Raw genomic sequence first — 22,741 nt, 5'->3', positions numbered from 1 at the left:
TGAGACATACTTACAAGATGTTTATTTTTATTTTGCTCACAGTTCTAAATGACAAACTGAATTTTGTCAATTTCAAGAAGCATTTAACCTTGAATACATTCAATTTTACGTCTTAGTAAGACGTAGGTTGGAGCTCCATATGGCTGTTGAACTCATTTTAGAGCAGTGCGGAAACGTGTGCGCATGGTCTTTAAAACCGTCTAATCAAACTTTGTTAGGGCAGAACTACTCGACGACGAAGAATTATAGAAACTCTGAACTCCGAACTAAGAACGCTTATGGTTACTAGAATTATAAAAATGAACGACGACGAAGATGTTGTTGGGTTTTGGACGCGTTTACACTCTCAGAAAAAATTATTGAAAGAAGATATGTTTAGGTTGTTGCCCGACTATATGCTTATATGCTTACACTAGCTAGTTTACCGCATAGCAGTGCAGCAGCGGAAAGACCATTTTCAGATTTTAATAACGTCGAAACAAAAAAAAAGAAATAGACTAGACATAAGTACCGCTTCTTCCCTTTTATTAATAAGAGAGTTTGAGGCTGGGCTGGAAGATTTTGAACCTCCCAAGAAGTTATTACGATATTTGTCAAAGTTTAAATAGGTTCAGGAGGGCTACGTATTAAGAACCGATTAAAATCCTTATAATATGCATATACTTACTAACTTACTTAAGGTGGCGCTACAGTCCTGTGTGAACTAGGGCCTCACCCATATGCATATACTTTAGAATATTTTATGAATTTGTGTTATATTTTCTTTAGAGGAGAATCTAATTTAATTTAAAACATGTTCCTATTTATTTCAAATAATAATGTACCTACATAGTATGTACTAAATATGTACATATATATGTACCTAATTTATAAATTTGTGAGATTTGTTCTAGTGAATTTATGTTTTCGTTGAAAATAAATTTGTTTTTTTTTTGTATTTTGTGTTTTTTTCATTATCTGCTACATATTTTACAAATCTACTTCGTTTTTTTGGGCAAAATGTTTCACTTTTCGGGCTTAGCATTCTCATCCCTGCCAATGGGTATTAATCTAAGAAAAAAATCGTTACAAAACATTTTGATAAAACTAAAGTGGAATAAATATTTCTATACCCTCTTGAATAGTTCGATTAATCTTTTTTATTAAAGATCTCCGTCAACAACATTGATCATTAGTTCATCGATTTATTTCGGAGACGTAAGACGAGGAGATGTACTACGAACAGAAGTAAGGCAAACAATTCGGAATGGACTGACGATCAATGTGCTGTTTGTTCACTGTTGGTGAAAAAGAAAAATAATGCTTTCACTTTATTTTCTTTTGCTTCCAATTTTCAATCGAATGTGGAAATAAATCCACTTTAAATTTTTTATACCTTCGATAGCTCAGTTGGTAGAGCGGTGGACTGTAGAGGAATTAAATCATAGACATCCATAGGTCGCTGGTTCAAATCCGGCTCGAAGGAAACCTTGTGTCTTTTTTTATTTTTATTTAAGACTGTCTACGAAAGAAAATTATAACAAAATGGAAAACAGAAAAAATACTGTCAATAAAATGTCCCAATTTAAAATGAAAATTGATGTAATAACACCTTTAAATAATTTGTTGACAGCAGTGTTTGCCTTTTCAGATTGTCATTCATTTTTCTGTCATCTAATTTTATTTCGTCACTTCCTTTCTAACCTTAAACCCGAGTTTACATCTTTGCTTTTTTCTGTTATTATACGATTAATTCAAATAAATCTTTGCAATCATAGAAGTATTACAACAAAAATTAAATAATTTTTGATTTCCAGGAAATATCGATTTTCCACAAAGTGATAAATTTGACAGTTGTCAATGGAAAGGGACAGTAATATGTACCTTTTTTCATTTCACTGTCTCATAATAATTGCTTATGCTTCGGAAACCTCTGAAAGATCGAAAGTGATCAGAAACCACAAATATAATATTTTTGGAAATAGCCTCATTATTGATCTAGTGCAAGGTTTCGGATAGTTGGAGGATCGTTTTTTCAATCGCCACATCTTTTCTAGTATAATTTTGACATAAGAAAATACCACATGTATGAATTTATGGGAGGAACTGATTTATTTTCGTAGTTAGCTCTTCCTATAATAATGAATCATGCAACAAAAGAAATACTGAATACCCTTGATCATGCTGATGCAACAAAAAGCCATACCCAGTCTTACAAAAACAAAGAAGATAGATACTCCTAAGTAGACAATGGTTGAGTGATTTTGAAGCCGGCCGGCTTTTTGCCTTCGAGTCGAGTCGGTTCATTGAACACGCGACAGGCCCATTGGTTTTTAATTTAAAACCATCGTTTCGGAAAGGAAATAGTTTCTCAATTGAATGCCATCTCTCGTTTCTAATTGAATGTTATAAGCCATTGTTGGTATAGGTATGTTGGGTATGGGTCTGGTTCTATAGCAGTGGCTTGGTTTTGATGTGTTCTGCTCTGAGTGAGTACTGGGTGGGTAAAAAGAAGCTCGCCTCAAGCTACCGGCCGGTCGGCCATCCCACCAACCAAACTACCAACCGACCGATCAATTGTGAATGGCCCTAAGCCCCATGATCATGTTAAGCCAACCGGCCGGATGTTTAACTAATATGGCTCTGAGAAAAAATGACGTTCGCGGAATGAGTTTCGCTTGGTAAAAAAATACCTCCGCCCCAACTCCTGTCTGTTAGTTACAAGTTTTTAGTTGTAACTTTGCCGCTGCATTCTTCTTTTACTGATCACTGTCAGAGCAGAGCGTACTGTGATACCGACAGCAAACTGCACATCTTCCATATCCATTGTTGGTAGTAGAGGCAATGCAGTGGTGTCGTAAAGGGCCGCTCAATCACCATGTTGGTTCCGGTTGAGAGAGTCTCAGCTGGTTGATAATGATCGTGATAATGATGATGGGAGCAGTAATGCTGGTAATGGTGTTATGCTATCCGAACAGCTGATTGCTTCGTTTAACCTTCACATTGCCCGACATAAGTGGAATTCCTTTGTACTGTGACGGATCATATGTTATTTGCTCTTGTTCCCTGTTTTCTTACTTTATTTTTTGCATACTTACTTTCTCAGTGAGGACGGATTCTCGTCTCGAAAAGTTGCTTTATGTTGCTATGTGCCCTGCAATGTCTGCATGTTATGAATTTATATACTCTTTTTTTTTCCTCCCGTGTCCATTATTTGTACTTTTTGTAGTTCGACGATTTTGGTTTCCCTCTTCAGTGCACACGTGAAGTGAAGTAAATTATAAAGGGATGTACAAACTATGTGTTGTGTAGACCGTCAGTGAAATGTGAGACCCTTAAGTCTTAAGTTGTGCATTTCCCAGTAAAGCAGCAGTAGCAGGGAACAGAAGACCGACCAGAGACCGGCCGACCGGCAGAAAGCTATACCCAACTTCTCGTATGTGCATAGTTTGTTTTACTTAGAAATGGACATTATTATGTAGGTTTATTGTATTTTACACCACTCACCTTGTTTGTTTAATTTTTTTTTCATACCGTATCCCGTAGCCGTGTGTTCTGGAACTAAGCTTACCTGATGACTGACTGTAAGGCCGGTATTACATGTTGTTGGATGTTTTTTTCTTAATCGTTGCACGTCAAAGAATGAGTTAGTGGGTAGAACCGTAGAACTTGAAACATACAAAGTATCAAGCTAATATGATGTTTGTTTCTCTACTTATAGACTTCATAATACCATAAATCTTTGTTGACTTACGTATGCATCAAACTGAAGCCAAGTATACAAGAGATTGTCAGGTATTTTACTATTGTCAGTCAGTGCCCTGACAATGACAACTGACAATTTTTAAACACCTCCTTCACGGGCTTAAGAACGACTAATTTTTCATTCGTGTTTTATTATAACACGTAATGCAACAACAAATTGGGGTATTGGTGTCTATCTGGATTAATTTCAGAAACAAAAATAACTTGTCATTTTGACGGAAGACGCCAATTTTATGTTGCAAACGAAGTTTTGTCTCTTTAAGCTCAGATAAGAGTACTAAGCTATCAAAAAAAGATATGTGTGTCATTTTTAGCCCAAATATATATATCAGAGCGTTTGGGTTGTGATTCTTTTATCAATTAGAGCCTGCACGGAGCGCCCTCTATGAGCTATAAATGCTAATAGGAGAGCCTTAACTGTCAAACACAAAATTGTGTATATTTTTCGCCTCTTAACGTTCAGATGATCATTCTGAAAGTGTTGTTCTGAGCTCGGAATACAATTGCTGACCGGACCGAGTTGAATGCTGAATTATATGATTTGACAGGTGGAAATTATATTAGACAAGACTACAGTAGAATGACATATACAGAAGGTATTATTTAAAAAACTAATTATTTTTTAGGTTTGATTCTATTTAAAAGGATTGAAATGGACGAGAATCAAACAAACTATCGAGACCAAAATTGACTTCGAATTCAACATTAAAATTATATTTGAATAACTAAACTAGAAATTGAAAGGGCTAAAAAAAAAGTATAGAAAAGTTAACTAGGAAAATTATGAAACGAAATCGGTCATAAATAAAATAGTGAAAGCTAAGCGTTCAGGTGTGTTTCAAAAACACTTCTCATCGTACTCAATATATTCGGATTCTGCTCAAAACTCTTAAGCTGAGAGCAGCCCAACTTACGATTTTCCGTGTGGTATGAAAGAGATAGATTGCGAGTTCTTAACTTTTGACAGTTGAGTTCTCCATTTTGTTTCATTAGCAGTTTTCAACCAGTTGCTCTGGACGAATTTTGGCAGAAAAGTGTAGCTGGTTTGCGTTTATAGAGGGAATTTAGAAACTGTCTAACACTGATTTCTGTTAAATGAGCTGAAGTATTGAAGTATTATTCACTAGTTCTGAACTAACTGCACTACATTTTCAGAATAAAATTGTAAATTTGTGTTTTTAATAATTTCTTTAATTTTACCTGATCCGAATTTGATTTTTTTTCTTCTCTTTGACATCTGATGTTTGACCTTTTTGCTTAAGCCTGCTCAACACTACATTAATCTACACTGATATTTTTCTAGTTGAACAAGCCTATAGCTAAGGAGAAAAGTTCTGATCAAACTCTAATGGCTGAAACACAAACACTCTTCAGCTCCGGCTTCTCCTGACATGTACGAGTTCAGCCATAGGAATTCAAAGCATGCTGCCACAATGAAGTTTGACCTCACGTTTCATTTGACAATCGTAAGGAAATAACGTGGTGTAACGTAATGTGACCCCAAACGGAAGCTTTAGTTCAAATTTGCTAAACATTTGCTTTGTCTGACAGCTCAACAGCTGTAAAAAAGTCAACAAACAAAATACATTTGCTTTTGGAGTTATTCCCATTGGTTATTATAGGCTGTGCAAGCTACTTCCGCGATAAATTTAATTTTTTCGATTTCAAAACTGATTTTTTTTTATTTTTAGAAAAATAACAGCAGTTAATGACAGAAGAGACTACATTGCCATCGACGCACGACACTTTTCCAGTATACAGGATATCCGAACATTCCGAGGGGTCAACATTGACTCGGACCACTACCATATTGTAGCCAAGGTACGGCTACGGATATCCCGATTCAAGCCAAAACAAGGAAGTACTGTGGGAAGATTCGATGTTAGACGGCTACAATCGTAAGAGACTGCAAAGCTCTTTTCCGATAGAATCTCTAGTAACCTCTTAAATAGTCCTATGCTGCCTGCATTAAGCATTGAAAACCAGTGGCAAAATTGCCTTGCAGTCATCAGAGATGCCGCCTCTGAAGTACTAGGTTTGACACGGACACCACATCGAAACCCCTGGTTTGACGACGAATGCTGGCAAGCACACGCATAGAAACAACAGGCATACAAAACGGCGCTGCACAGGAGGACCTGAGCTGTAACGAGTTCTACGAGCAGAAGAAGAGAGAGGAACACCGACTTTTAAGATGGAAAAAAAGAGAGCATGAGAACCTTGCGATCGAAGAGATAGAGGGATGTCACAATAGGAATGAGGTTCGTAAATTTAACCAGAAGGTAAAAAAAAATCCCCAAGGCCACGAACCGAAGCCTGAAAGTACTATCAGGGGAACATCGTAGTAGAACCGGAGTCGATGTTGAGAGTATGGAAAGACAACTTCTTCAAATTATATAACGGCGATGACGAACCGAATTCTACTGTAAGGGAGAGAGAACCACTCAAGCATGGAGACGCAGATCAACAATTTCGTCTCCCCGACTTCGACGAAGTGAAGATAGCTATTTCTAAACTGTAGTCAAACAAAGCTGCTGGAGCTGACGGAATCGCTGCCGAACTATTTAAAGCAGCAGGCCATGACTTGATAGGCAGAATGCACCAACTCATCTGCAAAGTATGGTCGGAAGAAAGCATACCCGATGAGTCGAATCTCAGCATAGTGTGCCCGATACATAAGAAAAGGAGACCCTATAAATTACGCCAGTTGCAGAGCCATCAGTACCCTTAACATTACATATAAGATCCTCTCTGCCATATTATGTAAACGTCTTAAGCCGTTCGTCAACAACCTGATTGGTCCTTATCAGTGTGGCTTCAGACCAGAAAAGTCCACTATCGATCAAATATTCACACTACGGCAGATCTTGGAAAAAAACCCAGGAGTTTCAAATCGATACCCACCATCTCTTTATCGATTTTAAAGCCGCGTATGACAGTATCTAAAAGGAAGAGCTCTACCGAGCAATGTCTAGTTTTGGCATCCCTGTCAAACTTATCCGTTTGTGCAGAATGACGATGGAGAATACACGCTGCTCTATCAAGGTCGGAAAAGATCTTACCGATGCATTTGGTGTCAAAAAAGGTTTTAGACAAGGCGATGCACTGTCATGCAACTTCTTCAACATCGTTCTGGAAAGAATTGTGCAAAACTCAACCGTCAACACTAGAGGCACAATCTTCCAAAGGTCCATCCAATTACTCGGATACGCAGATGATATTGACATAATTGGAAGATCAAAGCGTGATGTCAGTGGACCGTTTTTGAGCATTGCGACGAAAGCGAAGAAGATGGGTTTAGTGGTCAATGAGGACAAGACCAAGTATATGCTGTCATCAAATAAGGACGCTGAACAACGACGTCTTGGACAAAACGTCACCATGGGCAGCTATAACTTTGGGGTAGTTAAGGACTTTGTCTATTTAGGCAACGCTTCAGTTCTTCGTCGCCGTTACTGTCTGCAGAAGTGGTCCTTCCATATCCTCACCATTGACTGCGGTTCCACTATGATGTTTCCACTTTCGTCCTTGCAGCCTTCGATTCTAGGTTTATGTACCTGTGAATTTCGTTTCACCTGTTCATAAAACTTTCGAACCTCATTTCTGCTCTTATACCTCTCAACATCTTCGACCGCACGCTTCTCATGCCCTCTCTTTTTCCTTCTGAGAAGTCGGCGTTCCTCTCGCCTCTTCTGCTCATAGAGCTCACGAGGAGCTCTCGTCCTTTTATGCAGCGCCGCTTTGCGTGCCTGTTGTTTGGCTGCATTTGCCTGCCGACATTCCTCATCAAACCAGGGGTTCCTTGTTGGTGGCTGTTTGAAACCCAGCACATCAGAGGCGGCTTCTCTGATTGCATCTTGGCAATGTTGCCACTGGTTTTCAATACATTGTTTGGCGGCAGAGAACTTCGAGAGAGGTTACTTGTAACTCGGTCGGAAAAGGATTTAGCGATCTCTGGCGATTGTAGCCGTTCGACGTTGTATCTTCCCCCAGCACCTCCCTGTTTTGCCTTGGGTCTGGAAATCCGAAGTGCTAACCAGACAACAACACCAGCGCTGAAATCAAACGAAGAATAACTCTTGCAAATCTCTGCTTCTTTGGACTTAGAAGCGATTGAGTAAAACATTAAAGGATACCGATTGATCGATTCAGGGCGATGAAGAAAAATGTTGTCATAAAATTTCTTGAAGACGTTTGCTATAACTTTTGCACGGAACGATAAATCTATTTAAAGAAAGAGGTAAACCATTTTTAATTAATTTTTTCACAGAACAAAATTTTGCTCCAGGGCATTCATTTTGCATTAAATTTGTTCAATCATGAAACCACACATCAATAAAAATAAAAATCTCACTAAAATATTTTGAAGGCTGAGATTATTTCCCTATTATTTTTTGATTATTAAAAAAGTTTATACCTCCCATAAGAACTATACCCTCGGCCTAAAAATAGCTCTTAACATAAGCTTTATCTATCTTTTTTATGTTTGATTTCAAATGCTTTTTTTAATGTCACAAATAACGCCATTTGTGAATAATAAATTATAACACATAACTTTACTTCAAACTACCAAAACTTAGTAAGATATAACTCTAAGTTTTTAAGAGAATAAAACTTTCAGGTGTTTAAAACCTAGGCGAGGTTGCTATAATTTACACAATCAAAACTAATTGTATCATGAAAAGTCTATAACTACCCATCAACGTCATAAGGAATTAGATAATTCATGTTTATGAGGCGTTGAATAAAATTGTTGCGATAATGTATTGTTTTCACTTTCGACACTCCTTGAGCGGCTCCAAGGGACAAGAAAGGACCTAAAACCGTTTTCCGTATTCATGATTTCTGTTCCAGGTACACCATAATAATTCTAAATAAAAATATTTAAGTACCTAACACCCCAGCCCTAACCAACCATCTCGTTGGTGGTTGCGTGTAAACATTTTTAATTTTCATAAAAGCCCTACTCTCTGATGAAAGGGTTTATCTCAAGGTCTTGTGGAATGTTGTATTCACGCAGATAAAGCTACTCGAATTTTATTTTCCTTTTTTTTACTTCTTACAATTATAATAAAACAGAAACACATTAATTTCCAACGGTCATGTTCATGTCTGACGGTTTGATTACATCACACTTTGAAAATAAATAAATGTATCTTTTTTAGCTCTCAGATTCTAGATAGGTTCGTAGGTATACTCGTACAATATTTATACATCATGCAGGTGAACTCGATTAAACAAAAAAGAAAAAAAAAAACTTCCACACCTTTCTAATTGATGACCTCGTGTTGCAGATAGTCATAGTCAACTGTAGATAGAGTCTTAGCTAACCTGAGCCTGAGTATGAGACAACATATCACAAATCATCCCATATTCGTGTCGTGTCCAACTTGTCAAATGGAAATTAATCGTTCGTGTGCAAGATAGTACCTAGTTAACAGATCAACGTTGCAACTTCCATCCCATCAGGTCCGTATACAGTATGGATTTTATGGTCCAAGAGGTGCAAAACCTCTGACACTTGCCACAGACTTCTGTCGGAGTAAAGAAAAGCTTAACAGTAAATTTTGACAGTCTTAACTTAGGAGTAAGCTTTCAAAAAGTTAGTAATGTTATATGCACTGCATTTCTAGCACCTCCCCAAAATAATACTGTGATCCGCGCCTTATCCTTCACTCAGAGAGTGGGAAGAGGAAGCAGAAAAATATCTTTTAATTGCCACAGGTGAACCATTAAGAGCTTGAACTTTTTTATAATTTATTAATTTTTCTTATTGCACATTTAAAATCTTTTATTTTTTGCAATATGCAATTGTAGAGCGCGAGTGATTACTTTAATTTCTCACGTTATAACCATTTTAGATGGTTCCTGACCGACATGGAGTCTAAGTGTATTAAGATAAGTGCTTATGACTCAAATGCTGCAGCTCACATGACGTGTTGTACATAAAAATTATTATTGTATCTGATTGTGTGACTGATTCTCCTTACCGCTAAATGACTTGAAGAAAAATAAAAAAAAATAAAAAACTTATAAGTTTTCAAAGAGCTCTAAGATGTGGGGAAGAGGCAGAGGAAAGGGTATAAACTTGCTTGCAAAACGAATTAAATAATTCGCGTGAGCGATAATTATCTTTTCACTACTTGGCCCATTAACAGGCTTTGCGAGACGTTTACAATTGGATGGCTCAGACAAGAGTATACAATATAATTTTTAAATCTTAGTCGTGTAAAAAGGTTTTTGCTTCGTAGTTTTCGAACTTGTATAGGGTAAGTAATGCAATGTTCACAAAGATTAGTCACACTCCAGTTTTGTCAACACTTTTATTCTTTCAATACAATTTTCAGGCAAATAGATCAAACTTAAAACACGGACATTTAGGTTCCTATTTCTACACAGCATACTTTTCGAAATTTGAAGCTTGAAAACAGTTGCTTTGTACGTCATATTCGTTTTACAGAGAAAAGGATCCATTGACTTGTTTTGAAATATTGGAAATGAAGTTTCTTGAAACTTTTTAGTTGCTGATACTCAAATACAGAGCAAACATCACGGCATTTGCGAAGATTAGACAACATCTTCAAACGTCATACAATAAGAAATTGACAAGTGTAAGTTTCATGTGACAGTAGCTTTGTTTTATTATTGCAAATGTAGTAAATAAAATGATGTACATCCAAGACATATGATCACTTTCATACAGCTATTTCTTTTTTTCTTATGTTTGTTTGCTATTCAGACATTATCTGCCCTTTTCTTACAACTACTCATCACACTACCTTACCATTTGGTACTCAAAATAGCCATCTACCTGTCATAATGAAAACTGTTTTTTAAGTTTCAGAAACTAAACCAGATGTAAACAGAGATCAAAAATTGATTTTGTATTACGTGCTTAAAGATAATCCTTTTCGAAAAAAGAACGCATCTAATGTTTCTTCAAACTTCATTGTGAGAAAAATTACGTTAAAATTGTCAGATGTCATTGCTTAAGACATGACAATTGCTGACATTTCTTTTCTGTCATAAACAATAGGAAAATCGAATCAGTAAATCATCTGACATATGAAGTCATAAGTCTGCTTTCAAGCGGATTTTAGTACCCGTTTTATTCCAAAGGTGTAGTGTGAGCATTAAAAAGAAGAGAGAGGTTTTGAAAGGTTTTGTCGGTAAACATTGGTTTTGAATTTCAGAAAGACAGAATGTGGGAAAGACAGACAGTGGTAAAACATTCCACATGTCATCAATGATAAAGTCACCACTCGTTTGATTGCTCTTCTTTCAATATTGTCCAAGAGACTTAAGTAAGTTGCAAAAACGCCAGCCCAGAGATGGAAAATATACTCAAGCTTTAGACGAACAGAAGTCTTACAGCCAGATCAGAAAAGGGGACAAATTTCCATTCATGGCTCTTGGAAACCCAAATATCTTGTGTCATTTTTGGTAACAACTCGTTTTAGAATCATTCAATAAAATGATTGATGCCACTTTAACGACAATAGGCAGCATTGAGCATTTGATTTGCCATTTAACATTTCTGGCTAGGTCAGAATCTAATGAGCTTATCTAGCCCGTTCATGATGTACATCAGAAGGACGATGTTGTGAATTTGAAAACATATATGAAAAACCGGGTACAATCGTCAGCGAAGCAGGCTAGTGGATTAAAAGTTTAAAACAAGATATCCTTAATAAAATTAAAAAAAGTACCGGATACAGAACAGAGCCCTGGGGCACATCACCATTCATTTTTTTGATTTTTAACTTCCCATAGGAAGTTATTGTAATGGGTCCGATTTGTCAAATTGAAAATTTTGAAATTTCTCGACGTTTCAAGGTCCCTAGAGTCGAAATAAAAGATTTTTAGAACGATGTATGTGCGTGCGTGTGTACGTACGTTCTCGACGTTTTTTAGTCTTCCAAAGCTCAAGAACCAGAAGAGATATCCATTGAAATAATTTTTTTTAAACAGATAATAATACAGACAGATGCAGAAAGGGCTCTCAAAAAAATTGCGTGGGCGGTTTTTTTAAGACAGCAGTTTAAAAAAAAGTTAAAAATTTTGGTTAACCCTAAATATCTTACGAATCAAAAACGCTATAGATTTGAATTAAATTTTATATAATACATTGTAACATGATATCAAACAAGTATATTTTTTTGAAAAAAATCCATTTAACGGTTTTTTTATCAAAATAACTGTGAAAAAAAAATTGTCACCTCCAAAATTTTACGACTGAAATATGATTTCATCTCCAAAACAATTTTGTGCAACAAAGAATAATGTTTTTGACATCTGATACAATTTTGAGAAAAATCGAATTGTCAGATTTTTTTACAATAAAAACCTAAACAAAAATTAATAAAAGTTAGTAATAATTGATTTTCGACTCAAATATCTTTCAAAACTTTGAGATATTGCTTTAATTTACTTTTATCTTTCAAAAAATATTGTTGTTAACATTCAGTAAAATTTTGAAAAAAAATCTAACTAACATTTTTTTTTTTACAAAGAATGAAAAACTGAAAAAAATTAACAAAAGTTGGTAAAAAATGATTTTCGACTCAAAAACCTTGTCAAAAATTTAAGATAATAGCTTCTAACTAATTTTTACTTATAAGAAATATTGTTTTCAACATTATGAAAAATTTTGAGAAATATTGAACTGACAGTTTTTTTTACAAAAAATAAAAACCTAAAAAAAAAATGTAAAAAAGTTGGTAAAAATCGATTTTCGACTCAAATATCTTTTCAAAAACTTGACATTAATGCTTCAAACCTATTTTATCTTATAAGAAATATTGTTTTCAGCATTCGGTAAAATTAAAAAAAAAACAAATTGACAGTTTTTTACAAAAAAAAAACATACAAAAAAAATAATACTAAAACTTGATAAAAATTTACTTTCGGCTCAAAAGCTTTTCAAAAATTAAAAATTTTGACTTTAAACTTATTTTATTTCACAGAAAATATTGTTTTCAATATTGAGTAATTTTTATATAAAAATCCAACAGTACTTTTTTTGATAAAAATAAAAACTACGAAAAATAGTACGCAAATTTGGTAAAAATTGATACGAGTACATATAGACAAACTTTTAAGCAAGACAAATCGACAGACGGGATGGGAAGTTGTCAGTGTGGGTCGCATCCCAGCCTCTTTTTAAGACTTGAACCCATACAATACTATATATTTGTTTGGAACGATCCAAAAGGTAATTTTTAATCGAACGAAAAAGGCTATCAGTACCCAAAACACGCATTTTTGTTAACAGAGCGTCCGATGTTGTAAAGGGTGATTTTTTTGAGGTTAGGATTTTCATGCATTAGTATTTGACAGATCACGCGGGATTTCAGACATGGTGTCAAAGAGAAAGATGCTCAGTATGCTTTGACATTTCATCATGAACAGACTTACTAACGAGCAACGCTTGCAAATCATTGAATTTTAATACCAAAATCAGTGTTCGGTTCGAAATGTGTTTCGCACTTTACGTCCGATTTATGGTCTACATAATCGACCAAGTGAGCAAACAATTAATGCGATTGTGACCAAGTTTTGCACTCAGTTTACTTTATTGGACATTAAACCAACCACACGAATGCGTACAGTGCGTACAGAAGAGAATATTGCGTCTGTTTCTGAGAGTGTTGCTGAAGACCGTGAAATGTCGATTCGTCGCCGTTCACAGCAATTGGGTTTGTGTTATTCGACCACATGGAAGATTTTACGCAAAGATCTTGGTGTAAAACCGTATAAAATACAGCTCGTGCAAGAACTGAAGCCGAACGATCTGCCACAACGTCGAATTTTCAGTGAATGGGCCCTAGAAAAGTTGGCAGAAAATCCGCTTTTTTATCTACAAATTTTGTTCAGCGATGAGGCTCATTTCTGGTTGAATGGCTACGTAAATAAGCAAAATTGCCGCATTTGGAGTGAAGAGCAACCAGAAGCCGTTCAAGAACTGCCCATGCATCCCGAAAAATGCTGTGTGGTTGTACGCTGGTGGAATCATTGGACCGTATTTTTTCAAAGATGCTGTTGGACGCAACGTTACGGTGAATGGCGATCGCTATCGTTCAATGCTAACAAACTTTTTGTTGCCAAAAATGGAAGAACTGAACTTGGTTGACATGTGGTTTTAACAATATGGCGCTACATGCCACACAGCTCGCGATTCTATGGCCATTTTGAGGGAAAACCACCAAGATCATGCGATTTGACGCCTTTAGACTATTTTTTGTGGGGCTACGTCAAGTCTAAAGACTACACAAATAAGCCAGCAACTATTCCAGCTTTGGAAGACAACATTTCTGAAGAAATTCGGGCTATTCCGGCCGAAATGCTCGAAAAAGTCACCCAAAATTGGACTTTCCGAATGGACCACCTAAGACGCAGCCGCGGTCAACATTTAAATTAAATTATCTTCAAAAAGTAAATGTCATGGACCAATCTAACGTTTCAAATAAAGAATCGATGAGATTTTGCAAATTTTATGCGTTTTTTTTAAAGTTCTCAAGCTCTTAAAAAATCACCGTTTATTTTGGAACAAAATTTGCAGGCCAGTAGTTACAGAAAACACCATTCCACAATGTCAAAAAAGAGACATAAATGTATGTAATTATAGACATATCTTTTCTGTTTTTGAACTAAAAGACGAATGGGAATCAATACAGTTTTCCTCAATAATCAGATAGGACCATCCGTAAAAATCCTCTCTGCGACTTCTTTGAAATAAACCGTCCAATATTTTTTGTATTCCTTCGGTTAGACTTATCATTTTCTTTAAATTGCTTAAAAATGTGCTTTAATGTTAAAGGTTACGCTGCTCCTCATATCTCATTCCTGCAACAATGTTTCAAGGTACAAGTCAGAATTAGATTAATTGTATATAGCTTTGATGACCTTAGGATTTTCAATAGTCATCAGGGCTTCATCCATGCCTTCCTAAAACGTATGTTACATTATGTTTATAACTCACAACAATAAAATATGAGACTTAAACTCGTCTGCTCGTGTATCGTATTCGTCCCTGAGGCCATCATATCATAATATATTGGACTCAAGAGTGTAGGTTCCTTCAAAGTCGTCGTTCTCGTCGGTCGTCCATACTGAATGTTACCATCATCACCGACCATCATCGAAAACAGCATCCAGGCCAATATATGAGGCTCTGCGCATCTGAATACCTATATCCATCCATATAAAACACGCCTATAAGAAGCCTACGTGACAAAGGGTCTGTCTTGAGTATCAGGTGTTGTTAAGCTTAATTGGATTTACTCACCAGGTTCTTCTTCTTCTACTTCTTCGTTTATGCGATCTCCAAGGTGCTTCGCAAAGGAATACTAAGAGGTGCAGCAGCTCAGCTTCACAAACATTCCACCTATAGAAGGAGAATCCGCGCATGCATAAACATAAAATTATTAATTTCCATATGAATGATGTGCGATGATGATGATGGTGATGGCGATGGCCAACATATAGAGATGATGATGAGTTTCCCTTACCATGGCACATAAATTTCTTCCAGAGATGCAAAAGCAACAATAAAAATGGAAACAGCAAAAAATCGCATGAATTTGTAGTATAACTCCCTTAAGTCTTCTTCTATATAAAAGGGTTTTTGACAACTCTCCACTTCCCAACAACAATATGATGTCTACAATGTATAAGGTTGATTGGGTCTTCAGTATGTGGAATCAAGAGACTGATGGTCTTTGCGGCTTGCTATTCTGTTCTGTCTTATCTGAAGTTGTGCAACTTGCCAATCAAAGCTAAGAAAAGTAATTATGAATTTTCTGTCTCCACACGTAAGACTCATCTTTAAGTGAAGTTCAAAAAAAATATAACTTAGGCAACCTAATCAATCCTGGAATATAGAAAGATTTCCAAAAGATTAGCATATGTTGGGATTGAAACGAGATAAATAATAACGTAAATGCCTAATACTCGTTTTCGACACATATGACATGTACAGTCATGGAAAAAATAATAGAAACGACTTGTTTTGTTGGTAATGTTTAAATTTTCTTCGTTGAAATGCATTATTTTTTTAATGTTACATTTTTTATTTAAAGTATATTGAAGTACGCTTTCAATAATAGAGAAAAAAAAAATTTGATTCAAAATTCAAATAACAAAAAATTAACTCAATTTATTTCCATTGGAAAAAAAAATAGAAACAATAGACTTAAAACTAATTAACACAATTTTTCTTAAACTTAAACAATAAAATATAATTTTTTTTAATATTTTGTTGTGCCACCACGATTTTTTAGTACTTCGGTGCACCTGCGACCCATGGAGTCCACTAACTTGGCACAAGTGAAGGGCTCAATGGAGTACCACTCTTCCTGTACTTTTTCCCACAGCTCGTCTTTATTTTTGGATTTAAATCCACCAAGTCTCTTTTTTAATATTCCCCACAGATGCTCTATGGGATTTAAGTCCGGGGATTGTGACGGCCATTCCATTAGATGGACTTTGTTGTCCTTGAACCACTGTTTTGCGAGTCGGGATGAGTGTTTGGGTCATTGTCCTGCATATACTCCCACACTAACGGCATATTTTCTTCGGCAAATGGCAACATTATATTTTTAAGGATATCAACGTAACCTGTGGCCGTCAAAACATCCTTAATCCAATAAATTGGTCCCACACCTGAAGCCGAAAAACATCCCCAAAGCATAATGTTGCCACCGCCATGCTTAACGGTCTTTATCGTGTGTTTGGGATCGTATGCGGTGTTCTTGGGGCGCCTTACCTTTGGTTTTCCATCGGATCCAAATAAATTTATCTTTGTCTCATCTGACCACAAGACATTTTTCCAATTTGGCCGCATTGAATTCGCCTTCGCAAAAGTGATTCGATTTTTAATATTTTTTTGGCTGAGCAGTGGAACTTTCCTTGCAGAATGCGCCCTCAAGTCCATTTCTATAAGCCTATTTCTAATCGTCCGGCTTGTGACTGGAGCATTTAACTCCTTCCTAAGGTCCTCCGACGATAAAAATGGATTCCTCTTCGATTCTCGTACCAATAAGGCATCGAACCTTTTGGAGGTTGCCCGCTTTCTGCCGCGCTGCTCCTGTTGTTGTTCAAAATTAATGGCGGTAAATACTTTCTTTTTTGAACAATTCATTAGGCCTGCAATTTCCGCCATTGATTTGCCTTCATTTTTGAGATTTTTCATCAACTCTCGTTCTTCGTTTGAGCAATGTAACCCGCGGCCCATGCTGAAAGTGTTAATAACAATTAGAAAACAAATTTCGCGATAAATGCTATTTTGACCCTTTTGTTTTCTCAAATAACCAAATTAAATCACCTTATTTTAGATTTCAACACTTTTTATTCACGAATTTTTCTTAAACAAAAAAGCGTTTCTATTTTTTTTTCCAGCACAAACACGAGGTCGTTAAACAAATGACCATAAAGAATTATTTATTGCAACGAAATGTGCTTAAAAGTGATAGCATAATAAAGTACCGTTTTCGATCGATCATATACAGTGGGGCACATGAGTTAATATTTCCTGCAAAAACAATGATGTGGCTAGATCAGTAAAAATAAAATTCGTTTCTATTATTTTTTCCATCACTGTATGTATAATATTTGATGGTGTAAACAATTTTGACGGATTTGTCAAACTCTTATACGATCTGTTTACGACTCGAGATTAGAAAGACTATTTGTATGTCTCATAAACGTCTTAAGGCTATAGGTATACCTTATCTACCAAGTTCTTCTTCGAGAAAATAATGAAATTGAACAACAAGTTAATATTAATGATGAATATACCTTTTTTGAAAGGGGATTTTCATTTAAAAACATCTGTATGTTTTCTCAAGAAATTAAAAAAAAAAATAATTTAAAAAGCAACACAAAACTATTTTTAGTCATTTTACAGATCCTTATGCCTCTTTTTAATAATTCATAATTTTATTTTTGGTTGATTTACACCTATCTGCAGAACGCTGGTGTTGAAACCCGAAAGTGGAAGACAATACACCCATGGTAACTCTTTTTACTTCCTATAAAGTAACATACCTTTTCGACAGACCAGTGTTGCTGAAAGAATTTAATCAACAAAACAAAATAGTAACAAATTTAAAAAATGTTCGGTTAGGGTTTTATTAATGCCGAAATATTCATTTTCGGTATTAGAGCCTGACGTAGTAAAATTTAGAACAAAATCCAGACCAGTGGTTACATAATTCAACTGTGTCTAAGACGAGAAAAAATAATCAAAGACATAAAAATTCTGCTTTAAAAATAAAAGATGGTTTAAAGTCCAAAAATTAACTGTAACGCGTGTTTTTGTCAAACTTCTAACATTGTTATTAAACTGATTTGTAGTCGAAGATACTTTTACAAATATAATAAAACATATTTAATAAATATGTTTGTCTTCACTATCATCTTGGCATCTTGAATTTCCTATAGTGCATTCTTTTTTCGTGGAAATCAAATGCAGTGACATACACATAGTCAAAAAAGTCTCCGTACAGCAGCTTTCTTTTCGTTGATTCTGAGATAAAATATTAATTATAACAATATTTTAAAAACAAGTACTTTAAAAATCACAATCAAATTTTTTTTTAAATTTGGTAAAAAGGTGAAGGTGGAAACTTACCTTTTCTCAATATTACCACTTTAGTTTATACATTTACTCCTAGTGTTTTTTTTTTCTTTCAAAAAACACTAAAATTAGGCTGCTGTACGAAGACTTCTTTGGGCTATGCGTACATATATGTAAGTCAACCATTATTTATTGGTAACAATAGGTATCGCATTTATTAAAGAAGTATCAATAAAACGCTACACTCACTTAACCCGATTACAAGAGTTGATTGAAGTACAGAATGGAATCCGAGTTAAAATTTCGATCCAGCTATGTACATAATCGAAAGATCAAATTCAAATGGGATCGATATGACACGCCAAATATCAGCATTCAACTTGTTTCCTTAATTAATTGTTCGCCGCTTCAGGTATATTCAATTTGATTCAGCTCTTGAAATGAATAGAAAATCCTTACTCAATATCGATTTAGTTTTCCATAAAAACGTGGTAATTTAAAAATTCACAATTTTAATTTGATGTTTAAAGTTGGCAACATCCAAAAACATGCAGCCTCAAATCTTTGTATATAAAATCTCTAGTTTTATCATGGAGCAGTTGTTTGTTACGTTCCTAGAAGCCGCAATGTGTCGTTAAAAAATGTATTTACAAAATGTTAAGTCAAAAAACACATCACGAGTTAATTTCGCCGTAGAAACTTGGTGCCACCCCTGTAGAGTCCAACGATGATAGTAATTTAAGTAGTATTCACATGAGCACGACCAACGAACGACGAATGAATTACAAAATGTGAGTTTATATACTTTTGAAGACACATTTCCACACAAATTCTTAACAAAACGATTGCAATATAGTTTCTATTTGATTTATGATACATACTTTTACTTTACATTACAATGTATTAATAAATTTAAGAAAACAAATTTATTCGTCGCGAAAAAAATGATAGTTGATACGAACTGTCAAACTTTATTCGCGTTCCACATTATCCACACTCGCAACGAATAAAATAATCGCTCGTACTTAACCTAAAAAATCATTCTTGTTTTGGTTTCTGTGGTGTATGGTGTTCGGCTGTGGCTTCATTCGCGACGAATTAAAAACTCTCATGTGAAAGAAACGTCAAAATCAACGAATATTCGTTCATTCGTTGGTCGTTGGTCGTGCTCATGTGAATAGTACTTTAGGTTGCAAGTTCAAATGTCACTTTTTGAATACATTTTACAAGGGTGTGTTCAAAAAATGAGTTTTAAATCAAATGACGATCAAATTATGGTTTAAATCATTTGTTCCACATGTCTGAAAAATTTTGAGAATTTTGATTGATGACAATTAAATGATTTTGATTTATTTTGATGATTGATCAACTGTATTTTGTATTTAGAAAGTTAAATCTTAGTAAATAAAATGATTGTAAGTGAAGTAAAAACTTCCTTTTACACTTATCTGAAATTTGATACCAAACTTTTGACCGTGTAAAATCGCACAAGGGTTTATCTAATCAAACTTCACTATCTTTTGCCTCACCGAAGGAAAAAATAATGATTTTGTTGGGTAGAGTTTAAACAACCTTGCACGCCTTGCCACAAAGTATTATTTTTTTTAAAGTTCATACGTTCATTTTAGAGCAGTCGAAGTATAAAATAAAAAAGAGGCTGGGATGCGACCCACACTGATAACTTCCCATCCCGTTTTTCGATTTGGGCTGCTTAAAAGTTTGTAGGTGTTCGTTTTTGGTTAAAAAAGTAGTTAGTTAAATATTCTAAGAAATTTAAAATTACCAACAATATTTTTTTTTATATAAGGAAATAGTTTAGTTTGAAAATCTAGTTTTGTTAAATAGATTTTTAGTCAAATACAAATTTTCACCAATTTAAGAAGCATTTCTTAAATTTTTACAACAGATATCAAGAACCGAACATCAATTTTTACCAATTTTGTGTACTATTTCGTGAAGATTTTATTTTTTTAACGAAAAAACGGACTATTGGATTTTTATAAAGAAAACTACTTAATATCAAAAACAATATTTTTGGTGAAATAAAAAAAAATTGAAGACCATATTTTTAATTTTTGAAAAGCAATTTGAGTCAAAAGTAAATTTTTACCAGGTTTTAGTATTGTTTTTTGTTAGGTTTTTATTTTTTGTACTAAGAACTGTTAATTACATTTTTCTTAAAATTTTACTGAATGTTGTGAACAACATTTTTAAAAGATAAAAGAAGTTTAAAGCTAATATCTCAAAGTCTTAAAAAGATAATTGAATTTTTTGCTTAGGTTTTTTTTTTTAAACTGTCAATTCGATTTTATCAAAATTTTACTAAATGGTGATAACAATATTTTTTAAAAGTTAAAAGAAGTTTAAGTAAATATCTCAAAATTTTGAAAAGATAATTGAGCCGAAAATCAATTGTTATCAATTTTTTTTTTTATTTTTTTTGCTTAGCTTTTAATTTTTGTAAAAAAAACTTTCCATTCGATTTTTATCAAAATTTTGAAACGATATTTTTTATAAGTTAAAATTAGTTGGAAGCCATAATCTCAATTTTTTGAAAAGATGTTTGAGTCGAAATGCAATTCTTACAAACTTTGAGCAATGTTTTTTTAGGTGTTTATTTTTTATAAAAAAAAACTGTCACTTCGATTTTTCTCATAATTTTACCAGATGTTAAATACGTTATTTTTCGTCTAACAAAATTGTTTTGGAGATAAAATCATTTTGTATTCGTATGATTTCGAGGTGACAAATTTTTGTTTCAGTTTTTTTTGATTTATAAAAAAAACCGTTGATTACATTTTTTTCAAAAAATATATTATATTGGTATCACGTTACAATATATTATACAAAATTTCATTCAGGTCTCTTGCGTTTTTGTTTTGTAAGATATTTAGGGTTAACCAAAATGTTCACCTTTTTTTTAACTGCTATGGTAAAAAAACCACCCACGCAATTTTCTTTAGAGCCCTTTCTGCATCTTTCTGCCTTATTATCTGTATAACAAAATTTATTTGAAGTCGATATCTCTTTTGGTTCAGACGTACAGACGTACGGACGTACGAATGTATGTACACACGCTCGCATAGACATCTTTTTAAAAATCTTTTATTTCGACTCTAGGGACCTTGAAACGTCCAGAATTATCAAAATTTTCAATTTGGCAAATCGGACCCATTTCAATGACTTCCTATGGGAAGTAAAAAAAAAATACTGGGATGCAACCCACACTGATAACTTTCTATCGCTCCTGTCGATTTGCCTTGCTTAATAGGTTTGTAGGTTTTTGTGTTTTTCTAAAAAAGTTTTCGGTTAAATTATTCTTAAAAAAAAATTGACCAACAATATTTTGCATAATGATGAAATACTTCGATTTCAGAATCTTCTTTTGTTATAGAGATTATAAGTCGAAATCTCAATTTTAATAGCATTTCTTCAAAATTTGTATTTCTTATATAAACAAATAAAAATTGGATGAATTGAATTAATTTGAAGTCAATATCTTCTACAATTCACGAGGCATCGATAACCGAACATCAATTTTTACCAATTTTGCGTACTATTTTTTGTAGATTTTAGTTTATATGAAAAAAAAACTGAATGTCGGATTTTTATAAAAGAATGTAGAAACAATATCTTCTATGTTTTTTTAAGTTTGAAGCTAACGCCTTAAATTTGAATCGAAAGTAATTTTTTTACCAATCTTTAGTAATAAGCAGTGTACAAAAATAGTCAATTTTATTTTTATCAACATTTTACTAAATGTTCACAACAAAGTTTTGTACAAGACAGAATTAGTTTGAAGTCAATATTTTTAATTTTGAAAGATATTTGAGTCAAAAATCAATTTTTACCAACTTTTAGTAATGTTTTATTAGGTTTTTATTTTTTATTAAAAAAGATGTCAAAATCGTTATATGTACTTCGTTTCTTACAATTATTTTGCAGATAAACTCATTTTTGGTTCGTAAAATATTCGAGGTGACAATTATTTTTAAGATCAAACAATTTAAAAATCTATACTTCAATTTATTCTCAAGATTTTTAGGTCTAAGATCATTTTGTTTTAATTTTTAAAATCATTCTTTAAGCTTTTTTTATTTTTCGTAAAAAAATCTGTCAGTTCTATTTTCCTAAAAATTACAACTTATGTCGAAAACGTTTTTCCATTACACACAATTATTCTGGAGGAACAATATTTTTTTCGTGAAATATTTCAAGCGACGAATATTTTTTACCTTATAAAAAAAACTGGAAATTTCTTTTCAGTTCATACCAATTTGATAAAAACATCAGAATGAATAATATCTATAAATTTAACTGAAATATTTACAGTCAACTTAATTTCTTTAGCAAAAAATAAATGAAAATGTTAAAGAATGTTTATGTGTTGAGTCTTTGCAGTCGACATAAATTAAATAT

At 33.9% G+C, this 22,741-nt stretch overlaps 1 non-coding gene across 1 annotated transcript; it reads left to right on the top strand.

The window, feature by feature from the left end:
- Positions 1–1,374: 1,374 nt before the first annotated feature.
- Trnay-gua (transfer RNA tyrosine (anticodon GUA)) lies at positions 1,375–1,465 on the top strand. Its single transcript is given in 2 exon segments — positions 1,375–1,411; positions 1,430–1,465. It is a non-coding gene; the product is annotated as a tRNA-Tyr (tRNA).
- The last annotated feature ends 21,276 nt before the right edge of the window (positions 1,466–22,741 follow it).

Source organism: Eupeodes corollae, chromosome 1, assembly GCF_945859685.1.
Source record: "Eupeodes corollae chromosome 1, idEupCoro1.1, whole genome shotgun sequence".
Classification (NCBI taxonomy): Eukaryota; Metazoa; Arthropoda; class Insecta; order Diptera; family Syrphidae; genus Eupeodes; species Eupeodes corollae.
This window is presented reverse-complemented; position numbering and strand designations above follow the sequence as displayed.